The 20,140-nt window shown below is 42.1% G+C and overlaps 1 protein-coding gene across 4 annotated transcripts in view; it reads left to right on the plus strand.

The window, feature by feature from the left end:
- The first annotated feature begins 14,859 nt into the window (after window positions 1-14,859).
- Window positions 14,860-20,140, plus strand: part of dop1a (DOP1 leucine zipper like protein A) — a 626,666-nt gene continuing 621,385 nt past the window's right edge. For all 4 annotated transcript variants that reach the window (XM_059648463.1, XM_059648464.1, XM_059648466.1 and 1 more), the window contains exon 1: window positions 14,860-15,056. The gene's annotated coding sequence lies outside the window, so the exon portion shown is untranslated. The remainder of the gene's footprint in view (window positions 15,057-20,140) is intronic.

Consider the following 20,140-nt stretch of genomic DNA (forward strand, 5'->3'; position numbering starts at 1 on the left):
AAAGTGAACATCCAAGTGTTACTGTAATATGAGTGAATCTTAATCTATTTGACCATCTTAAATGTTTGGTGTGAATTGGTGCTCTAAAAATAGGGAAAATTGGAATTTTGGAAAGAAAATTCTTTTTGAACAGAATTATCCAATGGCAAAAGATCAAAACATGCCAGACAGATCTGTGAACAGACAGCAGCTTAGACTCTTATCTTACAAGACAAGGCAGATAACCTTGAGAATGTAGCTGACAATCATTCCCTAAATGCTTCATCCTTTTGTAATGAGACAAAGTGAGAATATACTGCCACACAGGAGCCAGGAAGGATGGCCAATAGATTTGGATCCCGAGGCACAATTAGAGAAAAGTTAATGAAACTTCCCCCCGATGATGTTAAAGAAGCCCTCTGTGGAAAAATGGACTGTATTCAGAATTCCCATGACATTTTTTAAATTGAATACATAAATCACCTAGTGACTTGGACTCTGCCCCTTCTGAGACCAGTGCGGTTTACTGTTACTACCGACAGTTTTAAATCTTCTCTTGCATCGTCTTCTGTAGGTTAAGATGTGATGTTTGAACATAATTAACCTGCTGGGCTTCTTCTTGGAACCACAGTGGATATTGTTTTCTTTTTGAACACAGCAAAGAAACTGGAAGTGTTATAAAGACAAAGTCTTTGAAAACATGGGAAGCTTGAACTGACTACAATCACTTGAATCCGTAACATGTGCACTGCTCAAAACCACCGAGACTGGTTGCAATTGTTTGAGAAGTTGAGATTAAAATTACTTTGTACAGCTTGCGAGTTCAAGCACTCAATGGGAAATTGAATTAAATTTAAAAGGGCAAATAAATTGAAACCTTTTTAAATTTTGAAACAAGAGCCAATGGAAACAGTCTCAGTGGTTTGAATTTTTTTAGAATAAAAGAGGATAGATTGTTTGGGAAGAAATTAATTGACCACTTATGAAACCTGTCAATTCAACAATACTGCTGAGGGTGTATACAAAAGAAACCTTTAAATCTGTGAATTTTGAATAATTTTAAAAGAAGGAAAGTCAAGTAAAACCCAGTCACTTACATTCGGGGAAAATTGTATTTTTTTTGTAAGAAAGACCAAACATGAAATTTGGTAATATTTGAAACTACATAGTAATGCAGGTTTGTCACTTTTAAAAGGCTGTTTACAAATGCATGCTTTTTGTTTACTTGGGACTTGGCAGCACAGTAACTCAGTGGTTAGCACCGCTGCCTCACTACACCAAGGACCTAGGTTTGATTTCACCTTCAAGTGAACTGTGTGTGGAGTTTGCACGTTCTCCCTGTGTCTGCTTGGTTTTCCTTCCACAGTCCATAGATGTGCAGATTAGATGGACTGGCCATGGGTAATGCAGAATTACATGGATAGGGTAGTGGCATGCTTTTTGGAAAATGAATGTGGATTAGATGGGCCGAATGTTTTTTCTGATAGGTTTTTGCAGAGTTCCTGAATCAGTTATAAAAATTATTAATGGGGGTCATACTTGGAAAAAAAGAATAGTGATGGAGAAAAAGTGACAGCATCAAAGGGAAATGGAATGATTTGGCATAGTTAAATGGAACATATCCAATGAAATCTAAGTCTAGACAGAATTAGAAAAGTCAAGTCACAGTTTTCTCTTGGAGATAAATATGCCTTTTACAGTGAGTGTGTTTCTTTTTAATGGGACTGAATTAGATGATTTGGCCACCACCTGGAACATCGGGACCAGTTGAGGAGGATACACAGGCACCGTCCATCAAATTTTGATCTTTTAAAAGATTGGCAGAAAGTCAAGAATTGTGGTGTGTGTGATACCGGTGTAAGCATGCAAAAAATGACTTTTACATCTGAAGTAACAAACACAAGAAAATAAAAGGTGAACATGCACTCGGTCTCTGACATGTACTTATTTGTGGCCTGGAAGAGGACAAAAATATAGTTTAATTGGCACATAATTGATGGAAAGTAAACCATTGAAGAAGAGGTAAAATTGAAATAAAAGGGTGATTAACAGTGGATATTGTCACAAATGAAAGGATATGGGGTAATTATGGTGGACTGAGTGGAAAGGTCCATCCGATGACCTATAGTTAATTCACCTTCAGCTGTTGAATGATACATATACCTCAGTGCTCAAGCTAGTAGGTGAAATTGTAATGTATTAGGACAGTTAGCATGTGTGAAAGCTGGCTGAGCTAAGACTTGGGTGGTGCAGGAAAATTAATTAATTAATGCAATTAATGAAAACAGAACGTAACACAAAACATTGGAAGTAGCAGTGGGTGTACTTAGATTCTCAATACCCATAGAATTTATAAAATAAGGTTGCTAAGACTGGGCAAGTAAGTAGGGGGGCCACTAAATTATCTGCTGTATGGGCCCAACTGTTAGCACATAGAGATTTAGTAAATTTGCTTTCTGATCAAGGTAATTTGGAAGTCTGCTAACGACACTTTCTGGGAAACAGGTCAGATGGATCTCACTGATAAAGCTAGTCGTATGCACTGTAATTTGTTAGAGCTATATGATTTGACACAATGGCATGAACAAATCATTTCATTCCTATTGTCTTGGAGATAATGATTTAATTTTACATGCTAACTTAATGCTTAAGTCTGATTTGTTATCGGCTAATTGCAATATGTAATGCTACTTTCTCTGGTTTTAAATACTACACAGCACCTTGGGGACATGCTGTGAATACTCTTGTGGCAAATGGTTGGATGCTAACTAACCTGACCAGGAGGATTATTATGAGCAATAGCAAAAAGCCTAACATGCCCCTTCCATACCTCTACCTTTGAGCCACATACATTACAGTGTAGCAGGGGTAATTGCATATGGAGGAAGTTGCCACCCAATGATACAATCATTCACAAAATTATCCTTAACCATGTGTGTGAGAACAGCACACATACTAACAGTGTCAGTAACTTATGTAGGAAAAATTTATGATGCAATCAGACATAAACCCTACATATTTAAATAGTTAAAGACAATAACTGTATCACACCACTGATTTTTGTGAAGGGTACTTCCATTTATGACATTTATGAAATTACCAGCATTCCTTGCACAGCATTACTTTGGCAGCAGTACACCATGAAACAGCCATGACTTACAATCATGGTCAATTATTTGCACAGTGGACAATTTAGAAACCATTATTATGAATCATTGATGGGAGGTGTTCAAGGAGTGGTCATGTAAACCTTCAGCATGCTTTTGTTTTCTTATTCTTTCAGCAAATGAGGGTGTTGCTGGCTAGACAGTATTTATTGCCCAGAGGGCATTTAAGAGTCAACCAAAAATTGCTGTGAATCTGGAATCACATGTAGACCAGATCGGGTAAGAATGGCAGTTTCCTCCCCTAAAGGACATAAGTGAACGGAACTGCAGAACGGTGTGTGAACTGTATCTCATCTGCAATGATTGAACAATATGTACATGCTTGTGTTGATCATCTGTTTCAAGGAGTGGTAGGTAGTGTTGAGCTGAAAAAAAAATCTCCAAACCAAATTTTAAGGGTTAATTCGACATGACAATGAGCAATTGAAGAAAGTGGAAAATTACATGGAGAGAAGGCCTTGTACAAAAACAACCTGTTTTTGGCTGGAAGGTAACTTCACTGACTTTGGCTAGGACTGGGAAACATACTGGTTAACACAGAAATCAGGAGTTGTTTTTAACAATACAAGGCCTGGCAAAGTACTGAGAGTACTTAGGTGGTGAAACAGCACGTAACATTAGATTGAGAACCATATTAATATTTCGGACTTTGCCCCTTTTTACTGGAGTTTCACCATTGGACAGGGTTTGCAAGACCAGGGCCATGGACTTTTATCAATGGACTCGGCTTTGAGATGAGTACCCTGGAATTGGAGATGGCTCTTGGAGTTCTAGCTGTCACCAGTCACTGACGAATCAAAAGGCAGTGAGGCTCATAAGCTAATAGATTCTCTCATTTTTTTTTTAAAAGAAATATAAAAAATATGTAGATTAAGCTAATGAATGTGCTATGCATTTAAGTGCATGTGTCTTCTATTCATTTTGAACAGACTTTAAAGAACCTGTTCAGCTGAAAGTACCTAACAATAACCTTACTCTCTCTTCTCAGCTATCTTGGAGCCCTTCTGCTTGGTGGGTGGGTTGGGGAGCTGGGAGTGCAGTCCCTTTAACATATTCATGGCTGATTGCTTGGCTTCTCTCCATACTCATTTTGCCAAAATATAAATTTGTTGAAGTGCTTCTTGTACTGGACCCAAGTCCTCAGTATGTTGCTGATCTGTCTGCTTGTACATCTCCTCCTGTTGCTCTTCATAAAGGGCTAGAAAAGGGAATGTAAACAGCACTGCAAAAGAGCAGTTTGGCTGGAAGTCCATGACCATGAATCTGGTTACTAGGGACTTCTGCATGCAACAACCTCCACTCCAGATCCCTGAGGGAAAGAGGGAGGACTCCCACATAGAGATCCCATTAATGGGCCCCCCACTGCCCAGCAGTTAATGTGCACACCAAGGTTTGCACAGGTGATGGAAGAAGTGGATGTTGTGCAGCAGCAGTCTGTACAGGGCCTGCCATTTAGCTTCCCTAAAGGATATACAGCATATATTTTGGAGGTGGCTCAAGTTGTGGGGCACAGGTGCCCAGGGGAAGTATGGGATCCTGGGACCAATGTGATTGGTCCCACACACTTCAACATCCTCCAACTGTTACATTCTGGTCCAAGCAATGCCGTTTTAAGGTGTTGGGTGGTAGTGGTCACGAGCCAGGTATCTACTGCTGCCCTGTGGCAGCATCTAGCCCAAGACCTCAACACCCAGCGCATCCCCAATTCTGGCCACATCTGTAGCCCTCCTTTCTGCCAGCCATGCAAACCTACAGCTGTTGAGGTGTGGATTCCTGAGCAACAGTTTCCTGATGATAGTCTCCACTCCTGACAGTGCGAGGGTCTGGTGCAATTTGACCAAGTTCCAGACAGTGAACAGGCCCTGATAAAACACTGGCGGCATCTTGAGGGCAGCTCTCAGTCAATGAACAGGAGCTACATGTTGTAATTGAGGTGATGCACATAGCAGAAAAAAATACATCACCAGGGTGCACCACAAGGCTCAATGTAAATAATCACTGCAAGGTCTGAAGTGGAAAGTCACCACCTGGATACAGATGCCCACCAGTGACTGACCTTTGTCCACAACAGGGAGATTCAGAACATGTGCCATGATTCAGTGAATCTTTTTGTCACAAAAGAAGTGAACTAATGTTCTCTGGATATCGGTGACAAAACCAGGAGGAGGGACAAAATGGGTCCCTGGTAACTCAATATAGAGGCCATCAGCTGGTTTATGTCCAGCACTCAACTCTTGTAAGATAGTATTCAGCAGTCCTGTTCAAAGGCTCAGGTGAGCTGAGACTTTGGCCTCCAGTTCCTGCCAAATTGTCAGTCAGGATTCCTCGCCTGGGCTAACGTAGACACCCGTAACCCCCACACCCCGACTCCCAACTCCCCGGCAGATAAAGGAGATGGGTTGTATTTCAGCAGAACCCCAATAACCACTCCAGCAGAGACCACCTGCCACAGACCGACCAGGAATCCTAAACCTTTGGTCCAGTTGATCCTGGTGGAAGACACTGCCAAGTACAGTGCTTGCCACTCACACATCCTCCCCAGGTCAGCCAGCTTGGTGAACATGTGAAGCACAGTCAGTGAAAGCTAAAAGAACTACGCCCAGGCCTGGCCTATGCAGATCCAGCCTCAACAACCTCCTCAGAAAGAGCTACAGGAAAGGCTCTATGCATAGGGAATATAGCTTGGCCAGACAAGGAGCAGCCCTGACATATTCCTATCCCAAAGTAAACGGGCATTGTCAGGGACCCATTAACCTTAATCAGACGGTCTGCGGTGGTGTACAGAAGTCAGATATGGGTGAAGAACTGCATCCCAAACCTGAATGCTCAAACAGATAATCATGATTGATCCTGTTGAATACCTTTTCGAGGAAAGAGCTCAAACGACCAGTCCTCTGATAAAAGTAGATCAAGTCCTGGACCAGATGGACATTGTCATGGATCTTCCGGCCCAGGACAGTGTATGACTGGTCAGGGTGGATCATGTGGTCCACAATGGATGCCAGGTGAGAAGATAACATCCTGGCGAGAATCTGTGCAGAGGAGGGAGACTGGATGCCAGTTCTTGAGAGATCAAAGGTCCCCCTGCTTTGGCAACGGCATGATGACTGCCCTGCACCAAGAAAGGAGTAGCTCTCTGACCGAGAAACATTTGCCTCAGGGTCTGCGTATGTCCATCCCTCCCACCAAGACGTCCCAGAACACCCTGAAGGACTCAACGGTCAGCCCTGTTACGGAGGGCGAATGGCCAAACCCATCTGATAATTAAACCAAAACACAAGCCTCAATCTGTTATGACTGGAGTTGAGTTTCCCTTCTAATAAATACGCCTGAAGCAACACCCAAAGAAAATCTCTGATCCCCTTGTAAATAACTAGAAACTTTAACCCTAGCAATGAACAAATTAACAGAATTACTAACAAACCAAACAATTCCTGCCTAAGTACTAACTACTCCCTAACAGGTCTAAATTCTCCTGGAGTGCTGTTCAACTAAACAAGTCCAACTTGTATAAACCCAATTAATAAGACAGCAATAAATTAAAAGTTAATCTCTCCAAGTTGGCACAAACTGTCTTCTGGAACATTCTGCATTCTCCAGCCTTTCTCCTGTTAATCTCACATCACAAATGTTCCACTGATTTTTTCTGTCTAATTGCTTCTGTGAGGACTTCTAGCTAGCAATGTTGTGGCACTCTCTCTGAGAGCGAAAAGGTGTTGTCTCTTGGCAGTTGGCTTTCCTCAATTATCCAAATGCCCTCATCTTTGTAACAACGATGACATAACAATATTTCTTACATAAGATTGTTTTGATGTTATTAACACCAGCAGATTTAAATTTAAAATTCTAAAAATACTAGATACTGACAATAAGGGCTTGGTTTAAATTGGCTAAATTTGAGAAGACATTTTGTCTTGTTAAAAATGCTACTTAGCTGTTTGCTACATTTGGGTGTTCTAACTGTGGAGTCTGCACTTCAATCTGCTAGTCAGACATCTATTTTTAAATCTAAGCACTGAAAAAATAATTATCACATTTTATCGACAAATTCTAACTTCCTGCCTTCCAGTTCATGAAGTCTATACAATTTAACAGCCCACTCACCCAGGGGATTTGGCCCTCCTCCAAAGGTACAGGAGCATTGAGCATCTTGGCTTCCCCTGACTAACCTGCAGCATGTCATCCTGCAAAACTGAGCACCATTGTTGGACAGATCTGGAGAGAACAGAGACATGTAACAGGCATTGATCTGGACCCTGATGACCTCCGGATCCAAGATGAGGGGCCTGTCATCAGCCAGCAGCACAAAGAGCTGCTGACGGGTGCCATGTCTTTTGTCCAGCAAGCAGAAGGAGAGTCGCTGTCCAGGTCTTTGAAGAGTCAGATCCAAGACCTCACGTATGCTGCTTGGGTCCCAATGAACACAGTTCTTGGAGCTTGGCCTTTTTCCCATTATACACCCCTACAGTGCTGTGTCCACACTGGGTTGACTGCAATACTAGTAGCTGTGGGAAGGTGAGGGGCATGTGAGGTTGGGGAAGGCCAGCATTGTCGCTCTGGTTCCAGGTAAGGATGGGCCGGACTGGGGCCTATTTGGGGATTTGGATCTCACACTTGACTGCAGCGGGGCGGGTGTCAGTCCTGGAGCCCCCAAGGTGGCCAGGAGTTATGCAATATGGATTGGAGTTGGATTTGGAGCCCCTGAGGTGGGTGGTGCATGGCTGCAGATGTTGGGCTTGGACTCTCAGGGCTGAGGTCAGGGGTTTGGTTTCCTGCATTGGGGCAATGCAAGCGCAGCCACGGGCATTATCACGGTGGTCCGAGGTTCCGGCTCTGGGGATGGAGTTACCGTGTTTGGGGCCTAAGGGGACACATCCACGGGGGCAGCCTCAAACAACTTGATCTTCCACACCTTCTTTCTGCTGGAGGCCACCTCCCCACTTCAAAGCAGCAGCCTCTGAGCTGGGCCCCTGCATGTGAGGCTCCCAATGTTACTTCGGGGGGAGGAGGACAGCAATGCCACAAGCAGATGCCAGTGTGGCTTTAGCAGCCTATAGGGTGAGGCAATTCCTCCTCAAATGCCCCATCTCTTGGCAGTGGTGGCGCAGCATGCTATCCACCGTCCAGAAGGCATGGTAGTCTGTACCTTCTTGGAGCACAGTAAAGGGACCTTTGGTCACCTCCTGGACCAAGCAAATAAAAAACCTGGTGCCAGAAAGAGTAGACATGTTTAAGAGCTGGGTCTTTCAGTCAGAGTGTTCTGGGAGCAACACCTGACCAGACGTCCCCCAGCAGTTGTAAGTAGGTTAGGAGGAGTCACTGGCAATGAAGTGTGGAACATTGGAGATCACGATCTCTTGGACCGTGATCTCCAGAGGGTCGATTGTGAGATATGTCCCGCCCACAGTGAGCCCCTTCTCCAAAGCCAGGTGCATTGCCCACTTGGACTGAATTAAAAACATTGCCTTCCCATAAATTTTGGTCACCTGATTGGTGATGGATTTGCAGCCTTGGCAGAAATGGCAGCCATCCCAGCATAACATTGCTAGGCTCGACTGCTGTACCTATGCTAGCCATGTTGTGAATGAGAAAAGTGGGGATGGAAACCGAGAGAGGAGAAGACTAGTGCTGCCAGAAGTTTCGAAATTCTTAAGGCCTGGCAGCAACAGATGACATACCCAGGTAGTAGCAACACCAGTCCCCAAATAACAGGCCTAGCTAGTAATGCAAGTCTACGGGGCCTGACGTCAGCAGGCCTCAAGCAATAGCACAGCCTGCAATGATCCAGATGGTAGTCCCCAGGCAGCAGCAAGAATCGATGGGTAGGGACCCAGGGCAGGACATAGGCAATGACTGCAGCATTAGCAGCAACGCAAGTCCATAGGTGAGCCTAAAGCAGCAGCTAAACCAGGCCCTTTGATTGGCCCAGGTTAACAACCCAAATCAAGGCTTTCATAGTCAATAAGATCCACTTGGTTCCAATCACTATATAAAGCAATGCTATCCAGATTGTGATGAGGTTTTGAAAGTTTGAGTTATTATTAGTGAAGTTAATGTCTATGGAAGTCAGCTTTGTTATATACACTGCAGTTGGCTCACAGGCTAGATCTAGAAGGGGACAAGCTAAAGTTGTCTTGAAGAATTTTTTTAACATCCTTGATATAAGGAAGATAGATCTTTGGAAGACTTTGACAAATTTAAGGATTTTACAATATGTGGAGCCTTAACAGTTTGTAAGATCTGTCTTAGTTGTATTTGCTATTAAGTTTGTAAGTTATACTTTATAATTGACTGACTGCTTATTTGTTCAATCATGTTTAACCCATGTTAATTTTCTATGTTTAGAGTATAGAGACTTTGGATTCTTTTTTCTCCAAAAAAGTTACTTGTGACTGAGGTTGTAATATTGCACTTATGGCTGAATCAGTTATGATAATTTGCATAATTTTAGGTAGTTTCTAGAAGGTTGTATATTCACAGCTGCTCAGCACAGATAGGAACATTCCTGGAACTCTGTCAGACATCCAGGAAAGTCCTCAACACTAAATAAGCAGACTTAGGCTCAAGATGCTTTGGTGAGCAGTAGCTCAACAAAAAGTACATGTAAGTTCAAAGAAAGTCCTTTCAACTTTCCTCTTTAGTCTTAAAGCAGTTGAGATGGCAGTTAGTGCAGTGGCATGTTCCTGCTGGACTTGGGAGCTCAGGATGACCTCTGTGGTCCCTGATGACCACACCTGTTGGAAGTGCATCCTTGTGCTGTTCCTGGGAGATGTGTTAAGGAGCTGGATGCACTCAGGATCATCTGAAATGCTGAGTGCATCACAGATAAGAATTTTAATGAGGTGGTCACACCTAAAGTGCAGGCAGAGTAGCTGGGTGACCTCTAGGAATGGCAAAGGGAGTAGGCAGAGAGTGCAGGAATCCTCCCCTCAAACCAGTATACTGTTTGGGGATGGGGGGAGATGAATGTTCAGGGGAAAGCAGCAGCAGCCAGGTTGGTGGCACTACAACTGGCACTAGGGTTCAGTGAAGAGAGTAAAGGAAAATTAGCACCTTAGTGATAGGAGGCTTGATAGTTAAGGGGTCAGACAGGACATTCTGTGGCCACATTCAAGAATCCAGGATGGTATCTTGCCATCCAGGATATTTGAGTGGCTGCAGAATATTCTCAATGTGGAGGGTGAGCAGCCAGAAGTCACTATGTCATTGTGCACATTGGGGTGGCACAAATGTGGAGTGCAGGTAGTGGACTAGGCTGAACAAGGTCAGAAATCTCTCACAACCAGGTTACAGCTTGGCCTGCTGTGTTCATCCAGCTTCATGCTTTGTTAGCTGGGTTATAGTCCAACAGGTTTATTTGAAATACAAGCTTTCTGACCCCCCCAACTCCATCTTCAGGTGTTAGTGAGAGGTTGTATCAGACACAGAATTTAGAAGTAAAACATCAAAGGGTCACACCACTGATCAGATGTATTAAACAAACCTGAGTAGTGGTTAAATCTTTAATTGGTAGAAGGTTTTAATTGATTTATGTATACATAAATCCCTGAATTCCCCTTGCTGCTGTCCTGAGAACCAAAGGTTTGATCAATGTAAAGAAGTGGTAACATTAGGTCAAACAATGCTTGTTAGGTGTGAGACCTTGTTTAGAATCTGAGTTTTATTTTGGAGTCATACTTTTTTCTAAAGCAGGAATTTATAAAATGCCTTGGATAGTAGGAACTGCAGATGTTGGAGAATTTGAGATAACAAGGTTTAGAGCTGGATGAACACAGACCAAGAAGCATCAGAGGAGCAGGAAAGCTGATGTTTCAGATCTAGACCCTTCTTCAGAAAATGGTCTAGCCTGAAATGTTTTCCTGCTCCTCTGCTGCTTGGCCTGCTGCGTTCATCCAGATCTACACCTTTTTTATCTCTAATTATAAAATGCCACTTGGCTTAAAAATTGTTTGCCTTTTGAACAAAATAGAATGTATCTGCAAATACTAATTCACCCCACAGATTCTTGAGTGTATGTCGATAGGGATGCAGCCCTGGGGAGGGATTAAACAAATAGGAAAAATGTTAAATACCAGGACCTCAATGGCAGTAGTCTCTGGATGATTTCTGATGCCACCTGCTGGTGAGGGCTAGAACAAGTGGATACTGATGAATGCATGGCTAAAGAATTGGTGCAGGGGCCAGGGATTCAGATTCTTGGATCATTGGAACCTTTTCTGAGGCAGAAGTGACCTGTTCAAGAGGGACAGGTTGAACCTAAATTTGAAGGGGACCAAATAGTCTGGCAGCCAGACTTGCTAGTGTTACAAGGGAGGGTTTAAACTAGATTGGCAGGGAGGTGGAATTCTCAACGCAGGGAGGCCAGTATAAGGCTGGAAGGAGTTACACTAATCAGCAATAGCAAGAGACCAGTCAGGCTGGAAGACAATGTGGAGCAAGGAGTACCTGCTGGATTAAATTGCATCTATTTCAATTTAAGACAGCTGACAGGTAAGGGTGATGAATTTGGTATAGATAGGTATGTGGGACTGGGATATTAAGCTGCCAGTCCTGTTCCCTCCCTTAGCCACACTTCTGTAATGGCCATAATGTGCCAGGGTACAGATGCTTTAGGCAGGACAGGTGAGGAAACAGGAGGGTGAGATGCATTTTTGATTAAGGGGAGAATCACTGTTGAAGTCAAACAAAATAACTGAGGGGTCATCCAGTGAGGCTTTGTGGGAGGAGCTAAGAATAAAAAGGGGACGGTGACATTATTGGGCTTGTACTATAGGTTCCCAAATAGTCAACAGAAATTAGAGGAACAAATATGCAGGGAGACTGGGGAAACTTGCAAGACCAATAGGGTCATCCCAGAAGGGGACTTTAATTTTCCTAACAGACTGGGACTGCCCTCGTGTTAAGGGCTTAGATGGGGTGGAATTTGTTAACTGTGTTCAGGGAAGTTTCCTTTAGTATGTAGAGGATCCTACTTGGAAAGGGGCAAAACTTGACCAACTCTTAGAAAATAGGGCAGGACAGGTGACCAAGGTGACAGTGGGGGAAGACTTTGGGACCAGTGACCATAGTTCTATTTATTTTAAAATAGTTATGGAGAGGGATAAAACTGGTCCAAATGTTCAAGTTCTAAATTGGGGCAAGGCACATTTTGACGAAATTAGACAATCTTGCAGGGGTTGATTGGAGTACTTGCCTTGTAGGCAAAGGGACCTCTGGAAAGTAGGAGGCCTTTAAAAGTATGTTAGGAACACACAGACCTTAAACTTCAGCTGTGAAGGTGAAAGGCAAGATTGGGAAGAGTAGGGAACTGTGGATGATAACAGATAATGAGGCTTTGACCAGAAAAAAGAGGCATGGGTCAGGTACAGGCAGCTGGGATGACAGGAATCTGTTGTATTAAGGGGATGCAGGAGTTTAGTGAAAGAAATCAGGAGGACAAGAAATCTTCTCAGCCAAATCTTTGGGTGAATCTAAAGAAATTCTTTTAAGTATATTTTTTAAAGTGAGAATAGGACACCTCTTTAAGGACTAAAGTGGACATGTATATGTAGAACTGCAGGAGGGCAAGGTCCTCCATGAATAATCCTCCTCTGTTTACTGTGGAGAAAGATATATGAAGACCTGGAAGTTAACCTTGGGAACAGTACATATCTCAATAGAAGGGTTGGATGTATTAGAATGTATGAAGGTGGATAAATTTCCTGGTCCTGACCTGATAGATCCAAGAAGCCTGCAAGTGTCTAGAAAAGAAATTTGCAGGGGCCCATGGTGGTAGTTGGATTGTCTCAGTGGAAAAGTTCATTGCCTGGCACTTGTGGTGTGGATGTTACTTGTCATCTTGTCAGAACATTGTACAGATGTTTTTGCATTTGAACATGGACTGCTTAAGTACCTGAGAAGTTGCAAATGTTGTTGAATATTGTGCAATCATAAGCAAACATCTCTCCTGACCTCTTTTTTTTTTTATGATGGAAAGAAGGTCCTCCTAATATAGCAGCAGTCCAAAATGAGAAATCCTTGTAGATGTGGTGAAACACAAAGGTGCTACATGAATTGCAAGCCTACATGTGGATGACAACTCTATTTGGCAAACAGACTGGAATGAATAATGGTGAGAACCTGACTTGTGTAAACCAGACACTAATCATTAAACCAGTTTATTAAATGATTGAGTGAGACAAATTTTCTGGTCTATACAAATAAAAATTGTGTATTTTCCTGCAGACTCATTCAACATCTAAGGAAATGTCTTGTCTTGGAAGAAACATCAGTGATCATTGTGAATGACACAATGTATACTTCAGAACAAATCTCCAGTATGTTCACTTCCAAATATTATTTTTCTTGCCAGTCTTTTCCACTTAGTCAGGCATGATCATCCAGATAGTCTAGGATTTTTACAAGTATGACTTATAGGTTTTTCCCTGATGTAATATGGGTTTCTTTAATGTTTTTCTTTGTAAAACTCCTGGAAGTGCTTTGGAATTTTCAAAGACGCTATAGAGAATCTATAAAAGTCACTTTTAAAATTTATAAATCATCTGTGAGTCTACAACTGCAAATCAGTGAAGAAAACAATTATGATATCATGCCAAGCCATCTCATTCCCATAAGTTTGACCCATTATTTAAATAAGGTAGGCATTTCTTTGTATATTTCTGTTAAACCACTTTATTAAAATCAGGATGCTGTTTTTAATCAAACAGGAAGTGCTGGGAAAACTCAGCAGGTCCACAAGTGTGGTGATTAAACTGTTAGTGTCCTCACCTATCCTCTCAGCAGCAATCAAATCCAGAGGATCATTAGCCACCATTTCTCCCACTTCCAGTAGGATGTCACCATCAGACACATATTCCCTCTTTCCTTGTCAGCCTTCTGTAAGGATTGTTCAGGCTGGAGCATCCTGGTCCACGCCTCCTTCACTCTCAACACATCTGCACAGCAATCATAGAAGGTGTAATACCCACTCGTTTACTTCCTCCTCACTATCCAAGATCTTGAGCACACCTTCCAGGTGAAACATCGCTCTTTTCGCAATCGCTCCCCTTTTCCCCCGCCCTCCCCACTTTTTGGGAAACACAGTGCAGACTGGGTGACTACTTCGCAGAACACATATTCTCTCCGCAAAGAAGATCCTGAGCTTCCACTGCCTTGATACTTCAACACACGACCTTGTTCTCTGGCCATCATCTTTGTCTCAGGCTTCCTGCAGTGCTCCAGAGAAGATCAGTGCACGCTGAATGAACAGCAACCAATTTTCCGCTACTTGTCTGTCGAAATGTTTTTTTTTCTATCATCACCAACCGTTTACTTCCCCCTCCCACTTTTTTGCATTTAAAAACCATCCTTTTTCCTACCTAGATACCATCAGTTCTGAAGAAGGGTTACTAGACTCGAAATGTTAAATTTGATTTTTCGCCACAGGTGCTGCCAGGCTTTATGGGTGTTTCCGGTATTTTTTTTAAACAGTTAACATTTCTATTCTCTGAACTAAAGCCTGATTTTGTTTTCGTGAATTATTCTTTCTGGTGATTACAAGGTAATCTCCGCCGAATGTGAGTGATTTTGCTGCGGAATAGCTTAGATAATAAAATAAGATCAAAACTGTTTTACAAAATTCTTCCGCCGGAACCAAATATGAGAAGCAAGTGTTAGCGGAGGATGGGGGACGAGAGAGACGTGTGTGCGTCATTTCGATGCATGATGGGTAGTTAGTCTCCCAACCGGAGGTGGAATCAGGGGAAGAGACGGTCGTTGGATTAGTGCCGGTTCTCGATTCTTCACCGCCTGTCGTTTTATTCAGGGCACAAAAGAATAGGTAGCTTGTCCGTTGTTTATCACTGAATGGGTAAGGGGGCGTGGTAGTGAGCTCAGGGTTGGTACCGAATGACGGTGACACATCGGCGGCAGGTGAGTGCGCATTTATCACAGTGAAAACAACTTGTGTTTACGTCGAGTCCCCAACGTTATAAAACATCCCAAGGATCTGTCTTTTCCTTTACCCGCATTTCTGTGCACGTATGAACCAAAGTTGAAAGGTTGGATCTGGGTACCTCTGGTTATTGATTCGGTTCTCTCCAGATGTCGAGGCTGTATGAAGTTGAGACTTCGTTATAGTCTTGATGAGCCTTAAAAGCAGTTCTATATGTTAGCTCTGAATGCTTTTTCCACGGCACTTGCAGGGTGCCTAAAACATAGAGGTACTCGTTTCGACATGGTGTGTGTGTGTGTGGGGGATGGCCGGAAATACGCAGGAAGTACAGATATGTAGACAGGTACATGTACGCAAACCAGGTCTCCAATTCTGATATATCATGGTCTGTCATTTAGGACCGATTAGGTCCCCGTAATGCCTGTCTGCAGTGTAGACAACTTATCTTCCTCCGCTTCGAAGCCATACAGTTTAAGGGGCTAATGGTGCAATCTCCAGTTTAAGTGCCTTTGGAATTCTTTTGGTGCGGAACTAGTAGAGGCAGTCGGTTGATTTTGGAGGTATACAACAATAGTTTAGGATCTACAAGAAAGAGATACTAAATTTTGGTGAGGAATCAGCAATTGCTTGGCTTTTCAGGAGAAAAATCTACATTAGTAACGTAGGCTGTGGTTGCAGTACTGTTAAGTCTGCAATATGACTCAAGTGAGTCACGGACACAAAGGAGGGATATCTGTATAGAGAGAAGTACTTGTAGAGCCTTGAGGGAGCAGTTATTATGTTTTATCTTATGCAGGAGAAGAATGTGAGGCACCTATGTTTCACAAGACAGGCTGACTGAAATGTGATGCCTTACGGCAGTGTGAGGATAGTACTGTCGGTGGTAGTCAAAGTCATCACAATCCTAAATTTCTATGCCAGTTGAATTATCTGGTTGGGAGAAGATGACAATGGCAATATTTCATAGATCACCATTTACCATTGAACATCAAACCTGGTCATTTACAAATGCATTGTAATTTCAGTTCAATGTGACAATTTTTTTGTTAGAAAAGCTTAGCTTTATAAATAGAACTCTAACTTTGTTTCCCATCAGTGACCAATTTAAGAATCAAATCACTGCAAGGATTTATTTTTGAGGTATTTTAATGAATTTCTGTAATGGTAACATCAGAAAACATAGCAGAGTTACCAAACTAAGCAGTGTGAGGGTTGCTGACCTATTTAACAAGATGGTTTCCAGTTCCTGATGGCATCACTGGCAGTTTTAATTAAAGCTGGAATCACTTGATTTAGAAGTAGGATTTAAAATTAATGTTGATATTCTAACCTGTGGTGTGTTGCAACACAAGCATGAATTCTTAATATTATTTTATTGTGTACTGCTGTTTGATGTATTTACTTAAAGTTACAGTTTTCTTGGAAAGCACAAGGAAAATTCATTGAAACTAGATTATTATTTTCCTACTTTGTCAGTTTTGTCCTTATGCTCATACTATATATCAAAGTCCTACCTGACCATTGGGCTGCTTTTCATTAGAGAGATGACTCGTGGTTTAGCTTGAAGGTCACCAGCCTCGGGTGAGGGGGAACGTTGAAGGAAAATCCTTCATGATAACCTCAGCCAGTGTGTGAGTTGAATCCATGCTATTAGCATTGCTCTACATCATAAATCAGCCATTTAGCCAACTGAGCCACCTGATCCCCTAATGAGCAGTTGAGTTAAATGAGGAACTCCAAATTACCAGATTCCACGTGCACAACCTTTCCATAAAAGGGAAATGAAAACAAAAGTTACTAGAGAAACTTAGCAGGTCTGGCAGCATCTGTGGGAAGAAAGCAGAGTTAATGTTTTGTGTCTACTGACTCTTCATCACGAACCTCATCTTTGTCAGTTTCAAATCCTCTTTTTAATAAAACAGGCTTCTAGTTCAGCATGGAGTAGGAAGCATTGCATCAGTGTTAGGTCTCCCTGAATTTGCACCTGTGATTGTTTTCAATGGGCTTAGTGAGTATTTTCATGAAATATAGACTAAGCTCCATTTATTTAAGAGGTTATTTCCTTCCTTCAGAGTCCTTGCATTTGTTCAACCTTCTCAGCCTTACCTACATTTCTCGTTACCCCAACGTCTTTTCTAATGGCTGTAAATGTAGTTTACTTTTGCATGTAGTACCTTCCAATTAATGAATAGTCACTGAAAAATGTTTGACTTGAATTTATTGTGTTTTCTGTTTATCTTAATACTAGTTATCTATTGATGACTAACAGCATTTGTGTGGGACAAAGGACATTTATTTATTCTAATTGCACAACTCTGGTGTAGATACTTCTAGAGGTCTGCTAGATAGGAAAACAGTCAATTCCAAAATTCTTAAAATGCTGCCCTAGCGTTACAAGATTGAAAATAACAAAAGTTACTTGGTTTAATTGCCTCCTCCCTCACATCTGTTACCAGCATCATTTTTGTTTTTTATTAGTTTATGGTATATGGGCTTTGCTGGCAATGCTGATTTATTACCCAATCCCTTATTGCCCTTGAAAAGACGGTAGTGAGCTATTGCTTTGAACCATTGCTGTTGATTTACACAGTGCTGTCATGAAAGAAGTTCCAGGATTTTAACCCAGTGACAGTGAAGAAACACCAATATGATTAAATCAGGATGATATGTGACTTGATGGTGAAGGAGTTTCAGCACTATTGGTGCTCTTGTCTTCTAGATGGTGGAGATTGCAGGTTTAAAAGATGCTTTGGACGGAGCTGTGGGGAGTTGCTGCCATGCATCTTCTGCATGGTGTGCACTGATTCCATTTAGAATGTGATTGCTGTTCCACTTGTTCATAATTCAAAACTGAGTTTGTTTACAGTATAGGTATAAACCTCTGGTAATGCAGTACATTGGGATACCAACTTTCCAAACCAATTTGTCTACTTACCTGCTTGTATTACCCTTTTTTTTGAACTTTTACCAAAAATGGTTCCTTGTTTAGTTTGCTATTCTGACATATAATTTTATTTCTACTTAATGGTTTAATTTTTTCATGACTTTGAGATTTAGAATGCAGATAATAGAGTCATAGTCATATGGCATGGTAACAGACTCTTCGGCCCAACTCATCCATGCTGACCGGATATCCTAAAGTGAACTAGTCCCATTTGACTAGGTAGAGGTGACCAAAACATTGTCATCTTTTAACTGGGGCTGAATGGCTCTGGGGTCTAAGTTCTGAGGCTTGTACTGTTGAGAAGCAAAGCAAGTCAAATAATGAAGATAGACATGAGCAAACAGAGGATGAGGAAAGACTGGTGAATTAAACTGCATTTATTTCAATGCAAGAGGCCTGACGGATAAGGCAGATGAGTTCACGGCGTGGTTGGGAACATGGGACTATTGCAGGAATGTGGCTCAGAAAAGGCAGCTTAGTGTTCCAGGATATAGATACTATAGGTAGGATAGAAAGGGGTGCAAGAAAGTAGTTGGGGGTGGGGGGGTGGGGGAATGGCACTCTTTGGATAGTGATAACATTATGGCTGTATTCTGGGGACGTTGTCCACTGAGGTTCTTTAGGCTGAACTGAGGAATAAGAAAGGGATGATCACCTCATTGGGCTTGTGCCATAGGCTGCCCAATAGTCAGTGGGAAATTGAGAAGTAAATATGTAAGGGGATCTCAGCCTTACTGAGGTTTTTCCTTAGGGTGGGGGATTTCAAGACAAGGGGGCATATTTTTAAGGTGAGAGGAGAAAGATTTAAAAAAAATGCAAAGGGCAATTGTTTTTAGAGTGGTTTGTGTCTGGAATGAACTGCAAGAGAAAGTGGTAGATGCAGGTACAGTTCCAGTGTTTAAAAGACCTTTTGAACAAGTACATAAATGAGGAATGTTTGGAGGGACATGGGCCAAGTGCAGGCATGTGAGACTAGTTTGGGATTATGGTCGGCACGGACCGGTTGGACTGAAGGGTCTGTTTCTGTGCGGTTTGATTCTATGTCTGTAAGAATGATAAGGTTGTAATGATAGGGGATTTTAACTTTTCCAAACATAAACTGGACTACCGTAGTGTTAACTGATCGGATGGAGAGGAATTGATTGTGTGTACAAGAACGTTTTTCTTGTTTAGTGTGTGGATGTACCTACTAGAGAAGGAGCAAAACTTGACTTTCTCTTAGGAAATAAGACAGGGCAAGTGACTGAGGTAGCAGTGAGGGAGCACTTTGGAGTGAGTGATCATAATTCTGTTGTTTTAAAAAAAGCTATGGAGAAGGATAGACTTGATCTAAAAGTCAGAGTTCTAAATTGGAGGAAGGCCAATTTTGGTATTAGGCAAGAACTTAGAAAAGTTAACTGGGCGGGGCAGTTCACTGGAAAGGGGATGGTTGGAAAGTGGGAGGCCCTCAAAAATGAGAGAGTCCTGAGGCAGTATGTTCCTGTTAGTTTAATGGACAAGGCGGGTAGTTGTAATGAATGCTGGATGACTAGAGAAATTGAGGCTGTGGTCAAGAAAAAGATGGAGGCATATATCAGGTATAGACAGCTGGGATTGAGTGAATCCCTGGAAGAGCATAAGGACAGTAAGAGGATGCTTGAGGGAAATTGGGAGGGCAAAAAGGGGATGTGAGATGACTGGCAAATTAGGTTGAGGAGAATGCAAAGAGATTGTACAAATACATTAAAGGGCAAAACTGTAACTAGGGAGAGAATCAGACCTCTTAAACATCAAAAAGGCCATCTGTTTCTGGAACCACAGGAGATGGTTGAGATATTAAACCAGCATTTAGCGGCAGTATTTATTGGGGAGAAAGATCTGGAAGATAGAGAACCTGGGGGAAAAAAAAAAGTAATACCTTAAGTGTCTATATTATAGAGGAGGCATTGCTGAAGGCCTTAAAATGCAGAAAGTTGAATAAATACCCACAAACTGATCAAGTGTATCATAGAACTTTGTGGGAAGCTAGGAAAGTGATTGCTGGGCCCCTTGCTGAGATATTATTATCATTTATAGTCACTGTTGAGGTGCTGGAGGACGTGAGGGTGATTAATGTGGAACCATTATTTAAGAAAAATG

Source organism: Stegostoma tigrinum, chromosome 9, assembly GCF_030684315.1.
Source record: "Stegostoma tigrinum isolate sSteTig4 chromosome 9, sSteTig4.hap1, whole genome shotgun sequence".
NCBI classification, from domain to species: domain Eukaryota; kingdom Metazoa; phylum Chordata; class Chondrichthyes; order Orectolobiformes; family Stegostomatidae; genus Stegostoma; species Stegostoma tigrinum.